Source organism: Lissotriton helveticus, chromosome 9 (genome assembly GCF_964261635.1).
Source record: "Lissotriton helveticus chromosome 9, aLisHel1.1, whole genome shotgun sequence".
NCBI lineage: Eukaryota > Metazoa > Chordata > Amphibia > Caudata > Salamandridae > Lissotriton > Lissotriton helveticus.
In genome coordinates this window covers 1139170862-1139186160 of record NC_136070.1, presented here as the reverse complement: position 1 = coordinate 1139186160, position 15299 = coordinate 1139170862, and the positions used below count along the sequence as shown (strand labels likewise).

Genomic DNA, 15299 nt, shown 5'->3' with positions numbered 1-15299 from the left:
TGCCTGGTGAAAGGGTGCACTGGCGGCTGTTGGTGTTTGTGCCCGGTGAAAGCGTGCACTGACGGCTGGTGGTGTTTGTGCCTGGTGAAAGCGTGCACTGATGACTTATGGTGTCTGTGCCTGTTGAAAGTGTGTACTGACGGCCGGTGGTGGGTATGCCTGATGAAACCATGTACTGATGGCTAGTGGTGTGTGTGTGCCTGTTGAAAGTGTGCACTGATGGCTGATGGTGTGTGTGCATGGTGGAAAAGCGTGCACTGACATGTTTAGAAGTAAAGTGCGCCATACTGCGATTGCTACAATAGTTAATTGTGGATGTGCTAACCATTGATGCGTGCACTGATGGCTGGTGGTGTGTGTGTGCTTGTAGAAAATGTGCACTGATGGCTAATGGTGTGTGTGCCTGGTGGAAGTGTGCACTGCCAGCTAGTGGCGTGTGTGCCCGGTGAAAGCGTGCATTGACGGCTGATGGGGTGTGCCTGGTGAAAGTGTGCACTGACGGTTGGTGGTGTGTGTGTGCGCCTGGTGAAAGCGTGCACCGACGTCTGGTTCTGTGTGCGTGTGGTGGAAGCGTGCATTGATCGCTGGTGTTGTTTAAATAGCAACATACTTGGGTCCAGCATATAGAGCACTCTTTTTAAACAGGCATTAAGAGTGAGACAGCACACAATGATCCAATGGTAATTACTAGTTGAAGGCAAATCGCATATAGAACATTAGGAACACTGCAATTCTTTACATTGATTCAGACGGTCCTTGCTGCATTCAGGACATTATCAAAAATCAGTCTGTTTCGTGAGAAGTAATACCTTACATCCTAAACAGCTGTTTTAACAGAATGTTCCCGACTTTAAAAAGAGAGATGACTAAAACATTGGCAGGGAGGCAGCATCCTGAATTTAGGTTGTATGAATGTTACTTTATTGTTTGACTGAAAGAAAAAAGCTCAACTATAATAAACTCCTAGCCAACGCTGCAACACCATTCTGCCAGCTAAGCAAGCCGAGTAAGAAGGGATGTGCGGACTTCACCCGAAGGTGTCAGAGCGAATTCACAATAGAAACAGAACTGATACATGAGAACATTACTAGTGAACAAAATACAAAGGCAAACGTTACATTACATGAGGCAAAAGTGACAATGATAACAAACCGTGCCTTACACAGTGTGTAAGGCACTTTTTGTTATCTTAGTCTAAGCCCGCCTGATTCTATGAAATGGCGGCGGGACGCGGGACAGGCCTTTATCCTTTTCTTTCACTTTCCGTTCCGCACTTCCGCCGCCGCGTATGCGCGTGCCGCGTGCGTGGGGGGCGTGGGCAGCAGGGCTGGCTGCTGCTGAGTGGTGGTGAGCAATGCCAGGCAGCCCCAGGGCACGCACAACATCATGCGGGCCAATAAGCAGTAAGCCCCTGTGCGTGGCATATGGGGCGCGGCAGGCGGCGCGCATAGCCAAAGAAGAAGACAAGAGAAGAACAACGAAAACTACGAACTTAACTGCCTTCCAAGTCCAAGACAAAGCAGCCAGGCGGCCAGGCCCGCCCACGCTGAGCTGCCCTGTCCGATTTCCGAATCCGAGTCCGAAGACCAAAGTAAGTCACTCAGAGTCTGTCACTCCGTCTCCGTCACCGACCGGCGGGGCAGGGCTGCTGCTGGCTGCCTGCCTCCAGGCCTGCTGCGTGCACTAATTAGTTGCTTTCCTGTCGCGCATTTGCCTGCTTCTTATTTATGTCCCAACTTGTCACTCGTGTTTGTCCCTCCTATAGAACATGCTTTCTCGCTTCTGTACTTCTTTGCTCCCGGGGCCGCACTCAGTGTTGCTCTCTGTTCTTGCCTGTGTGCCGCTTCCCTCCATATTGGGTTCGCCCTTGCACTCAACCAGCCCCCCAACCCCTGTTGCTTCCTCGCCTGCTCCATTTGCCCTCGGCTGCTGCTGAAGCAAGCAAGCAGGCAAGCCTATATTATAATAGTTACAGTGCGCAACGCACTCCAAGGACGGATGGTAACGGGCCCCGGCCTATAAACATTAATTATGGTGCCGTGGTGCGCACGCCCTACCGGCCTGGCCTGAGCCTTTTTAAAATTAATTAAATAGTTGGTAGTGGTACGCACTGGAGGCGGGCCGGGTCTTCATAATTAAAATGGTGCACGGGAGTGGCGGCGCGCAGAGTAGTGCTATTTTTATTTTGTATAGTGGTCATTTTCCTGCAGTTTTGCTCTTTTAGACTACTGTAAATAAAATGCGCTTTTATCAGCCAACGTAACGGTGTTCAATGCATTGGTCTTGTTAAGATGAATAGCTAAAATACTAGATTGTTATTCCATCATGTTTTTAAATGTTCAGCATCACATGCTTACTTTCGTGAGCTTTCTATGTACTTATGACATATGCATCATCGTTATAGTTGCTTCAGTCAAGGAAAAAATGCGTGTCTCTGCATCAGATGTTTGGTGATTAGCAGCTGTCCTAAGCAGGTGTTACAAAAGGAACCTTACATTATTAATCTAGTATGTTTGCACTCCGGAATTTTTCAAGCTAGCTCAGTTGGTTGATGCACCTGTTACAATGATGCAACTCTGAATCTGCACTCTGAAGCTCCACTCTGAAGCTCCACTCTGAAGCTCCACTCTGAAGCTCCACTCTGAAGCTCCACTCTGAAGCTCCACTCTGAAGCTCCACTCTGAAGCTCCACTCTCCACTCTGAATCTCCACTCTGAATCTCCACTCTCCACTCTGAAGCTCCACTCCGAATCTCCACTCTGCACTCTGAAGCTCCACTCTGAAGCTCCACTCTGAAGCTCCACTCTGAAGCTCCACTCTGAAGCTCCACTCTGAAGCTCCACTCTGCACTCTGAAGCTCCACTCTGAAGCTCCACTCTGCACTCTGAAGCTCCACTCTGAAGCTCCACTCTGAAGCTCCACTCTGAAGCTCCACTCTGAATCTGCACTCTGCACTCCGAAGCTCCACTCCGAAGCTCCACTCTGAAGCTCCACTCTGAAGCTCCACTCTGCACTCCGAAGCTCCACTCTGCACTCTGAAGCTCCACTCCGAAGCTCCACTCCGAAGCTCCACTCTGAAGCTCCACTCTGAAGCTCCACTCTGAAGCTCCACTCTGAAGCTCCACTCTGAAGCTCCACTCTGCACTCCGAAGCTCCACTCTGCACTCTGAAGCTCCACTCTGCACTCTGAAGCTCCACTCTGAAGCTCCACTCTGAAGCTCCACTCTGAATCTGCACTCTGAAGCTCCACTCTGAATCTGCACTCTGCACTCCGAAGCTCCACTCCGAAGCTCCACTCTGAAGCTCCACTCTGAAGCTCCACTCTGCACTCTGAAGCTCCACTCTGCAGCTCAGCTCCACTCCGAAGCTCCACTCTCCACTCTGAAGCTCCACTCTGAAGCTCCACTCTCCACTCTGAAGCTCCACTCTGAAGCTCCACTCTGAAGCTCCACTCTGAAGCTCCACTCTGAAGCTCCACTCTGAAGCTCCACTCTGAAGCTCCACTCTGAAGCTCCACTCTGAAGCTCCACTCTGCACTCCGAAGCTCCACTCTGAAGCTCCACTCTGAAGCTCCACTCTGAAGCTCCACTCTGCACTCTGAAGCTCCACTCTGAAGCTCCACTCTGCACTCTGAAGCTCCACTCTGAAGCTCCACTCTGCACTCTGAAGCTCCACTCCGAAGCTCCACTCTGCACTCTGAAGCTCCACTCCGAAGCTCCACTCTGCACTCTGAAGCTCCACTCTGAAGCTCCACTCTGCACTCTGAAGCTCCACTCTGAAGCTCCACTCTGCACTCTGAAGCTCCACTCTGAAGCTCCACTCTGCACTCTGAAGCTCCACTCTGAAGCTCCACTCTGCACTCTGAAGCTCCACTCTGAAGCTCCACTCCACTCTGAAGCTCCACTCCGAAGCTCCACTCTGCACTCTGAAGCTCCACTCTGAAGCTCCACTCTGCACTCTGAAGCTCCACTCTGCAGCTCAGCTCCACTCCGAAGCTCCACTCTCCACTCTGAAGCTCCACTCTGAAGCTCCACTCTCCACTCTGAAGCTCCACTCTGAAGCTCCACTCTGAAGCTCCACTCTGAAGCTCCACTCTGAAGCTCCACTCTGAAGCTCCACTCTGAAGCTCCACTCTGAAGCTCCACTCTGCACTCTGAAGCTCCACTCTGAAGCTCCACTCTGAAGCTCCACTCTGCACTCTGAAGCTCCACTCGGAAGCTCCACTCGGAAGCTCCACTCTGAAGCTCCACTCGGAAGCTCCACTCTGAAGCTCCACTCGGAAGCTCCACTCTGAAGCTCCACTCTGAAGCTCCACTCTGAAGCTCCACTCTGAAGCTCCACTCTGAAGCTCCACTCTGCACTCTGAAGCTCCACTCTGCACTCTGAAGCTCCACTCTGAAGCTCCACTCTGCACTCTGAAGCTCCACTCTGCACTCTGAAGCTCCACTTTGCACTCTGAAGCTCCACTCTGAAGCTCCACTCTGAAGCTCCACTCTGAAGCTCCACTCTGCACTCTGAAGCTCCACTCTGAAGCTCCACTCTGCACTCTGAAGCTCCACTCTGAAGCTCCACTCTGAAGCTCCACTCTGAAGCTCCACTCTGAAGCTCCACTCTGAAGCTCCACTCTGCACTCTGAAGCTCCACTCTGAAGCTCCACTCTGAAGCTCCACTCTGAAGCTCCACTCTGAAGCTCCACTCTGAAGCTCCACTCTGCACTCTGAAGCTCCACTCTGCACTCTGAAGCTCCACTCTGAAGCTCCACTCTGCACTCTGAAGCTCCACTCTGCACTCTGAAGCTCCACTCTGAAGCTCCACTCTGAACTCTGAAGCTCCACTCTGAAGCTCCACTCTGCACTCGAAGCTCCACTCTGAAGCTCCACTCTGCACTCGAAGCTCCACTCTGAAGCTCCACTCTGCACTCGAAGCTCCACTCTGAAGCTCCACTCTGAAGCTCCACTCTGAAGCTCCACTCTGAAGCTCCACTCTGAAGCTCCACTCTGAAGCTCCACTCTGAAGCTCCACTCTGAAGCTCCACTCTGAAGCTCCACTCTGCACTCTGAAGCTCCACTCTGCACTCTGAAGCTCCACTCTGCACTCTGAAGCTCCACTCTGCACTCTGAAGCTCCACTCTGAAGCTCCACTCTGAAGCTCCACTCTGCACTCTGAAGCTCCACTCTGAAGCTCCACTCTGCACTCTGAAGCTCCACTCTGAAGCTCCACTCTGCACTCTGAAGCTCCACTCTGAAGCTCCACTCTGAAGCTCCACTCTGAAGCTCCACTCTGAAGCTCCACTCTGAAGCTCCACTCTGAAGCTCCACTCTGAAGCTCCACTCTGCACTCTGAAGCTCCACTCTGAAGCTCCACTCTGCACTCTGAAGCTCCACTCTGCACTCTGAAGCTCCACTTTGCACTCTGAAGCTCCACTCTGAAGCTCCACTCTGCACTCTGAAGCTCCACTCTGCACTCTGAAGCTCCACTCTGCACTCTGAAGCTCCACTCTGCACTCTGAAGCTCCACTCTGAAGCTCCACTCTGAAGCTCCACTCTGCACTCTGAAGCTCCACTCTGAAGCTCCACTCTGCACTCTGAAGCTCCACTCTGAAGCTCCACTCTGAAGCTCCACTCTGAAGCTCCACTCTGAAGCTCCACTCTGAAGCTCCACTCTGAAGCTCCACTCTGAAGCTCCACTCTGCACTCTGAAGCTCCACTCTGAAGCTCCACTCTGAAGCTCCACTCGGAAGCTCCACTCTGAAGCTCCACTCTGAAGCTCCACTCTGAAGCTCCACTCTGAAGCTCCACTCTGAAGCTCCACTCTGCACTCTGAAGCTCCACTCTGAAGCTCCACTCTGCACTCTGAAGCTCCACTCTGCACTCTGAAGCTCCACTCTGAAGCTCCACTCTGAATCTCCACTCTGAAGCTCCACTCTCCACTCTGAATCTCCACTCTGAAGCTCCACTCTCCACTCTGAAGCTCCACTCTGCACTCTGAAGCTCCACTCTGAAGCTCCACTCTGAAGCTCCACTCTGAAGCTCCACTCTGAAGCTCCACTCTGAAGCTCCACTCTGAAGCTCCACTCTGAAGCTCCACTCTGAAGCTCCACTCTGCACTCTGAAGCTCCACTCTGAAGCTCCACTCTGCACTCTGAAGCTCCACTCTGCACTCTGAAGCTCCACTCTGAAGCTCCACTCTGAAGCTCCACTCTCCACTCTGAATCTCCACTCTGAAGCTCCACTCTCCACTCTGAAGCTCCACTCCACTCTGAAGCTCCACTCTGAAGCTCCACTCCACTCTGAAGCTCCACTCCGAATCTGCACTCTGAATCTGCACTCTGCACTCCGAAGCTCCACTCTGAATCTGCACTCTGCACTCCGAAGCTCCACTCTGAAGCTCCACTCTGCACTCTGAAGCTCCACTCTGAAGCTCCACTCTGCACTCTGAAGCTCCACTCTGAAGCTCCACTCTGCACTCTGAAGCTCCACTCTGAAGCTCCACTCTGCACTCTGAAGCTCCACTCTGAAGCTCCACTCTGAAGCTCCACTCTGCACTCTGAAGCTCCACTCTGAAGCTCCACTCTGAAGCTCCACTCTGCACTCTGAAGCTCAGCTCCACTCTGAATCTCCACTCTGAATCTCCACTCTGAATCTCCACTCTGAAGCTCCACTCTGAAGCTCCACTCTGAAGCTCCACTCTGAAGCTCCACTCTGAAGCTCCACTCTGAAGCTCCACTCTGAAGCTCCACTCTGAAGCTCCACTCTGCACTCTGAATCTGCACTCTGAAGCTCCACTCTCCACTCTGAATCTCCACTCTGAATCTCCACGCTCCACTCTGAAGCTCCACTCTGAAGCTCCACTCTGAAGCTCCACTCTGAAGCTCCACTCTGAAGCTCCACTCTGAAGCTCCACTCTGAAGCTCCACTCTGAAGCTCCACTCGGAAGCTCCACTCGGAAGCTCCACTCGGAAGCTCCACTCGGAAGGGGCAAAGATCGGAGCATCACGGAACTAAAACAAATATAAACAAGGGCTGTGAGTTACTCTGCGCATGCGCGGGGGCAAGCCTGTTCATTCCAAGCCAGCCTCAGCCAGCCTCGGGAAAAACGAAAGTAATAAAAAAGCGAAACTGACACTGCAGACAATGCTGCGCGCTCCCGAGGTGAAATCCGGCACTGAAAACGCTCGTAACACTTTGGTGTCCACTCTCCTAAAAACGGATCACATTAGTTGTCGAGCTGACAGCATTCATGCTTCGCATGAATGCTAACGTCAGCTCGACCTAAAAAGTGGTGAATATAGGTTTATTTACGGTGGGCACATTCTCCAGTAAAATGGGATGTCTGGATGCACATAAATTGACAAATCCAAGCACTGGCAGTCCAATTATAATTCATCGTCATATATTATGCTGGTCTAATATTAGGAAAGGTTTGAAAGGCAATTTGTAAATTAATGTAATATCGCACCAATTTAATCATATCTAAAAATATAGCATTCTTCTACAGTTCAGATTAATTATTTACACTCCCTAGATAAATTGACTCCAACTGGAATTATGACTGCGCTTCAAAAAAAATCTGCGTTCATCTAAAACAGCCATATCTCAGGGAATAGGCTTCTAAGAATATGATGGCAAGACAAATAATGGTGTATGGTTAACACACATGAATGAATCCTGCACCTGGATCATCTTATAGACTGTGCATCGGTAGCTGCAATCCCCAAATTACTAATGCAGTATGTGCTAGTACGACTCAGAAAACCTCCAAAGGTAGAATAGTGTGATAATGATCTTTACTAATTATGCAGCAGGGGGAGAAAAAATGCGGAAGAGGTAAGCAGGTAGATATCAAACTAAAAGGGATTGGCGAACGAGGCAAACGAGGCAGAAGCCGAGTGGGACGCCAGCATACTCCGCAGTACGAGCAGAGAAGACACGAGCAGAGAAGCCCCCAGAGAAGCCCCCAGAGAAGCCCCCGCTCGTGTCTTTGAGACTCTGTGCCCCCCCCTAGACGTGGACAGTGGTGGAGGCACCAGAAGGTCAGAAGGCGAGAACCAAGAGTCGAGGAGGCGGAGGTCCACCTGAGCTGACGGAGCCTGATTGGCATTTCCCGGTATTTTCCCGGTTCACTGGGGGTGTCCGCAGGGGGCCAGGAGGGCCAGGACTGGCAACATCAGGTTCTTCAATCCTGTGGGGGCCTTCACGGGGGCCGGGCTGCGGACTACAGCCGGCAGGACTTCATCATGCAGCAGAACTTCGGGTGAGAGGTCAGCCTTAGCAAGCGGCGCGATTGTATTGAAGGCGTTTTTAATCATCTTTTCGGATTGTTCAGTATTGCCAAATTGCCCATTGCAGCAGAGGAGAGGAGGAGAGGAGCGCCGATAAAAGCTGACTGACAGTGTGATAACAGTTGATGTTCGTGAGATTTGAGTGCAGATACCAGGGTGAGACTGATTGCTAGAAGGGCTTTGCCCGGGCGAGATTTGACGCTAAAGCACTTTGCAACGCCAGAGAGAGCAGTCACTCCACCATATACCGCAATGACACATCGCTGTCCCTCCCTGACGGCAGCTGCTCCAACTCTATGTGTGTCGTGACCTAGCCGCCCCTCAACTCCTGGTGCCATATCCTAGCACAAGGTTGTTGAAAGCTGAGGTGGTGACTTGGCAAGGAGCGGACTCACGGCGGGAGTTAGAGAGGAGCAGATAGGCTTGGGAGGTGAGCGGGTAGCAGAGCGGGAAACAGAGCTGGAGGTGGCGTGGATCTGTACCTTCAGATACTACCGACACCAGCAACACCAGTGACAAAAGTGGGAGAAGCAGTGTTAGGAGTGGAAGCTCAAGACTCCAGCTGCATCAGCACTGTGGAAGGTCTTGGGAGGCCCGGTAACTAAAGCAGACCGGAGGAGTAGTACGGAAAATATAAAGAAAAGAAAAACAATAAACATAAGTCAATCATCCAAATTAGAAGAGAAAGAGAGAGAAAGAGAAAATAAAAATATAACCGGAGAGCCGGGAAACACGTAACCTGACGGACCTTGTTAAACAAGCCGGGAAGAATGAGATCCGGGAAAGTGCGACAGGATATAAGTGTAAGGTTACAAAGAAACGAAGAAGATACAAACCAGGACACACTAAAGACTGGTAGAAAAAAGAAGAAGGTTCTACAACAAAGAGAGAGACTAGTGTCTGCACCTGATCTAGCGATAACCAGCCCAAAACAAAACAATATTGGGATACAAAAATTCTTTTTTCTAAAGGACCCCATGGCTGCCATCTACGGGCAAACGCAGGAACAAGCCCTCCTTCCCAGCCCAATATCACCAGCATCAAGGATAAAAGAGAACGAGCAGCTGCAATCAAACAGTAAGAAGGAGGAAAAAAAAGAAGTTCAAAAATTCTACACTGAGAACAGCTGAACAAATAATACAATAGATCAGCTACAAACCTCTCGGATCATTGTCAGGCCAAAGAGTAATTCTGGCACTTGCAAGCCAGTAGTGGTATTAGCCCAGATAAACAAGAATAATTCCCAAACTCCTGAAAAAGACAAGGAAACAAAGATTGTGGATAAGGATAAGGGCCAGGCCAAGGAAAAACCAATAATAATGGGAAAAATGGGGGCTGGGCCCATCACTATACAGGAGGACACATGGCTAACCTCTCTTTCCCTACCTGACGACATAAGTCATGTCAGACAAATAGAAATAGAAAAACAAACCCAATCCCAGTTAGAAGAATACCAAGTTCCGAAAGTAAAAAATATACTGGAAGAAGACCAGGAACAGGGAACAAGTGTTAATGAAAGGTTGGAATCTACTCCACTACACCCAGACGACAACCCCAATAAACGGGACAAAAGTCAAGAAAAAACTAAAGGATGGTCAAAAAGCAAACTAAACCTAGCATCACCAATTACAATATCATCCATGAGTAGGTCAGAAGAGGAGTCAGATGTCCTGGAAATACCGCCCAGAGAGCTCTATAAGGCCCCATGGAGCAAAACACTATTAAACACCTTGGACCAGGCAATTAAGGCCTTGAATTTCCAGTCTGATAAAATGGACGTTCAGATTGACCTAATAACCCTTATTGCTGGTCACATTTCAGGTATTAATACCAAGCTGGACCACATGGCAACCCTGCTGCCAAGGAGGGTTGATAAGGGTCCCCACACAGAGACAAACCAACCAAGCTGTGTATGTGGCAAACTAGTGGACAACTTGGCAAACCTGCCGGAAATACTAAAAGACATACTAGGGGCAGTTCAATCATCAGCTGTAACAAAACAAACTGAAAATAAACTGAGTCCCAGTGGGGTAAAGAAGGCCGAAACGGAATTTGAGAGTCCAAATAAAGTAAAAGATCTTAACCAAAACAGCGAATTGGAACAAGAGATAAGTAAGACAAGTGAAGAAAATTCAGATCAGAGAACCGGTCAAATAGATTACACAAAAAGTACAACGGTCAAAACAAAAACAAAGTTAACAAAACGAGAAAGAAAGCGCGCCAGGAAAGGGAGGGTACAGCTCTAAATCCAACCTTCGACAAACACTCATACGTATCCTATCTTTCACCACACCACTTCAAGGAAAGACAAATTAGTTACTGAAGTTATCATTTCAAAACATACCGATAAGGCCCAAGACCAATCAGCTCAACTAAATAAAGAGAATGGGAATAGCTTGATTACTGAATTATCAATCTGCCCCATCTCCGAAAAACCAAAACACACACAAGGGAATAAAAACTTGAATACTCAAAAACCAAAAAACAAACGATCCCAGGGCAAAGACAAGCCTCGAGTCGAGGACGAGGAAAGGGTTTTAGGCCAAGAGGCCCGTGTATATCAGACAGTCATGATTCATCAGTCAGACGAAAACCAAATACCCGAGGCCAATTCAGCAAATCAAGACATGCGGACCCAAAACGCCACAATCAACGAAGAAACAAAACAAGATGTAGGCGACAAAAATAACCAAATGCAAATCACAAAAAATTCCGACGAAAGGGATAAAATAAGAACGCCGATAAAAATAAACTCAAATGAACACGGGCGTACTTGCAGGCTTCAACAAACAGACCAACATACAGCGTGTATTCAGATATTCAAATATACAAAGAATGATAAAGTTGCGGATACACAGAAAAACAACACCGATATTAAGTCGAATACAAGCAAAATCAATGAGCCCAGTGCCCATCCTAAAAGAACAGCAGTGACGTCTGGAGAAAGAACAATAAATACTCAAGGGCAAGGGCGAACAATAAACGCAAAGGGTGAAATAACATATGATATACAATGGCAAGAAAAAAAAGAAACAAAAGTGCCACCTCAATCAAATGGAGAAACCAACGAAAAATTGTCATTCATACCAGAATATCAGACAACAGGGGGAAAAGACTTTTTGAACAGAGGGAATATAATGCGGCTGCTGAGAGAAATCCCAGAATTGGACGACATATCATCCCAAGACCCCCTGTCTGTAGAATTTAAATGCACAAAAAACAACCCAGAGATAGAGGAGTCGTTAACTACCTGGTCATCCAAGGCCATAGTAGATAGAATATTTGCTACGAGTATGTCTTTCGAGGCATGGAGCATAGAGCTGAGGCGTCATCAATGGAACAAATATCCATTTCCCCTCTTAAAAAGTACAACTGTGGGAAAATCTAAAATGGAAGAGGGAAACGGCCAAAAAACAGGAGGAGTGCACGCTCAGTAACTCCACAAAAAATATCACAAAACAAAAATAGACAGGTAAAATCAGTGGAGCAAGGTGGCACTCGGGAACAGACCACCGACTTGTCCTGGGTCGCAAAGGTTTTGAGCGATAAGTCTTCCTAGCGAGACCGAAAACACAAAGGAGAACAACAAACTACATCTACGGATAACAGTTGGTAGCCCAAAGGAATTGGCAGGAAAACTAGTGAGCAATAACCAACCCATTGGCTCAAACACACACACGATAAGCCTCTGCTCTTGGAATGTTCATGGCTTTAACAACATTGGGCAAGACCATGAAACCGCAAACTTCTTGGAACAACATGACCTAATATTACTACAAGAAACTTGGAATTTGTGCCAAGTTTCCATCCCTGGTTATATAGAGTTTCATGTCCTCGCCGAAAAATTCTCTAAATTTGGTCACCCGAGAGGAGGCTTAACAACGTACATCACCCAACAATATAGGTGGCAAGTGGAAGAAGTGGACACTGGGGTACATTGGTTACAAGCAATAAAACTTACAGAGAGGCTGGACTCAAATTCACGCACTCACAACCTTTTAGTGCTTAATGTTTACGTACATCCGGAAAAGATCAGGGCATTGCAAAGCACTTACAAATCATATTCCATGATCATTACAGGAGACTTTAACAGCAACCTAACAATAGACGATAAAATAATTCATGATCTCGAAGATCTGGGTCTCTCCATTTTGAACAAGAAGGAAAACGGGGGAAGAGTCATACCTATAACCTTTGTAAGTGGAAATCGGAAGTCATCAATAGATTTCACAATAATAAGCAACAATTTGACATCGATGGTAAGCTCGTTCTTGGTTGAGCAACGCATAGAAAGCGATCACCTCCCATTAATCACCAAAATAAAAATTTTGGCCAACAAGACTGAAAATCAAAAAACCGTCGTTCAGTATACGGAAAAATTCAATCTACGTAAACTGAAATGTGGTGGAAAGGACATAAAACCGACAATGGACACATTTTAAAAAGAATTGCTCAGACTAACACCGGAGGAAAAAGAAAATCCGATAAAAACATGGGAATATCTATGTAAGGCCTTAACCAGAAACCCGCCAACTACAAAACAGACCATGAGAAGGTATGACACCGGGAAGAAGCCTTGGTATAATAATACATTACGAGAGGAAAAAAGGAAAATCACACGCGAAGTACGGAAGCAAGTAATAGCAATAAAAAGTGGAAAAATACCGGATAAGGCGAAATTAAAGGCCATGCGGAAAAAATACAAGATTCTGCTGAATAACGCAAAAAAATCATACCAAACTGAAATCTGGTCAAAATTATTAATTGCCGGGAAACATAAAAATGCCCGAACTTTTTGGGGTATCATTAATAAACTTACAAAGGGCAATTATCTAAAACAGGAGGCAGGCATTGGAGAAAGTAAGTGGATCAAGCACGTCAAAAACATGTTTCTTGACAGGGAGGAGGGTCAAAAGTGGCTCTGTAAAACAGAGTGCGAAATATGCGCTAGAAACTCTGAACATGCGGGAAAAATTCTGGGATCACGAAACATTCCACCTGAAGACACAAAGAAGCCATTTCCGGACTGCGAAAATAGGAATATAGGGAATTTTGTCAACAAATCAACTATAACACTAGAACAATCAGAAGATACAGTATCAGACACCCTAGTAACAGCTGGCGAGCTAAAATTAATAATAAAACGCTTGAAAAAAGAGGGTGCAGCAGGTCCTAATGGGCTTCCAAACGCCATCTTCAAACATTCCCCTGAGCTCTGGGCAGAATACTTAACACCACTCTTTAACTCAATTTACAGACAGAACAAGCTGCCCAAGTCCTGGAACGGGAGTATAATCCATCCCATTTTCAAACAAGGTGATCATAACGAGCCGGGGAACTATAGGCTGATATCGCTGATGGACGTGAAGGGAAAATTATATGGGTCATGCCTACTGTCACACCTTCAAGACTGGATGGAAGACACAAAGATCATACCTATGTTTCAAACGGGTTTCCGGCCAAGGACTGGTACATTAACAAACTTAATAACTCGGGCTCTCCTGAAGGAAAAAGCGGAAATAAAGAAGACGAGATTGTATGCTTGTTTTATAGACCTGCGAGCAGCTTTTGACAGGGTGAATCGAACCCGACTATGGGACAAATTGAGATCATGGGGCCTTCCGGAGAACCTACTGGAGGCAATAATAAGCTTGTATAGTGATACCTGGGCACGAGTCAAACTGGGAGACGGTAGCAGCATCACGGCTGAAGTTGAAACACAACAGGGCTTAAAACAAGGCTGTGTACTGGCCCCAAGCTTATTTAATCGCTACATGGCAGACATGGTCAGTCACATGCAGGTCGGGGAAGGTCATCCACCGTACCTGTCAAAAATCCCAATCCCCTTCCTGCAGTACGCTGACGATATTGTTGTTCTGAGTCAAACCCCAATAGACCTGTAAAGGATGATCAACAATTTGGTCACTTACTTGAAACACGAATGCTTGGAACTGAATAAAGAGAAAACCAAAGTGGTCGGCATCGTAGACCCGAAAAAACCAACATTCATATGGTACGCAAACAGCACCCCAATAAAGGAGGAAGTATCATACAAGTACCTAGGTCTGAAACTGGGGCGAGGCCCAACAAACAAGGAACACAAATTAGACCTGAAGGCAAAAGCACATTCCCTGATTTATGCATACCGGCAATTACAAAAAAAACTAAGTTGCCCAAACTACACACACCTGCTGAAAGTGATAAAAGCGCAAACCTTACCTACCTTGTCTTACGCATTGGCCACCTGGTGTGGCAAAGAGGCGGGGCTGTTAAACAGCCTGCAAACAAAGGTATACAAGGCAGCTTTAAATCTCCCAAAATCACCGGCGCAGGTCCGTTTAGAATTTGGCCTGCTGAATCAGAGGTTTCGCAGTATGGGTACTTTTGCGAAACTTTGTCATAAAATACGTGCATCGGAAGAAGAAGGCTCACTGGACAACCTGTGTTGGAAAGAAATCGATATCCAGCAGAAACAGCACATGACTCACAGTTGGGGAGACTTCTTGTCACAATCCTTGACCTGTTTAGGAATCAATTCAACATGGGACTTGATGCCAGATAGAAATAACTTCGATAAAATTACAAACAATGCGGTCAAATGGAAATCCTACCTGGAAGACAAATCAAGCACCGCAAAACGATCACACGGGTGGACAGTAATAAAGTCCTATTCCGGGATAAAACCACAGCCATATTTGGAAAGTCATTTTAATATACAAATAAAACAAAGATACATAGAACATCGGCTGGGCCTACAGTTTTCAAAGGACTTGCTACCATCCTGGAAAGGTAGTCACACTGACCTTTACTGTCGTCTATGCGGATATCAAAATGAAACACTAACTCACCTGCTATGTGCTTCCCAGCTCTTATAGATCTAAGAAGACAGTTTTTAAAGAACATTTTTAATAAACTGAATATTCGAACATGCAGGCAAGCTGTAATTCGATGGCTGGATGGATCATCTCCTATGTTGGCATGTAGGGGGGTCAAATACATGAGGAAAGTTCAATCTCTC

The 15299-nt window shown here is 47.4% G+C and overlaps 1 protein-coding gene across 1 annotated transcript in view; it reads right to left on the bottom strand.

Annotated features, from left to right (window-relative positions):
- The window catches only part of DNAH12 (dynein axonemal heavy chain 12), a 1534490-nt gene that overhangs the window by 159412 nt on the left and 1359779 nt on the right, over positions 1 to 15299 (bottom strand). The window lies entirely within an intron of this gene.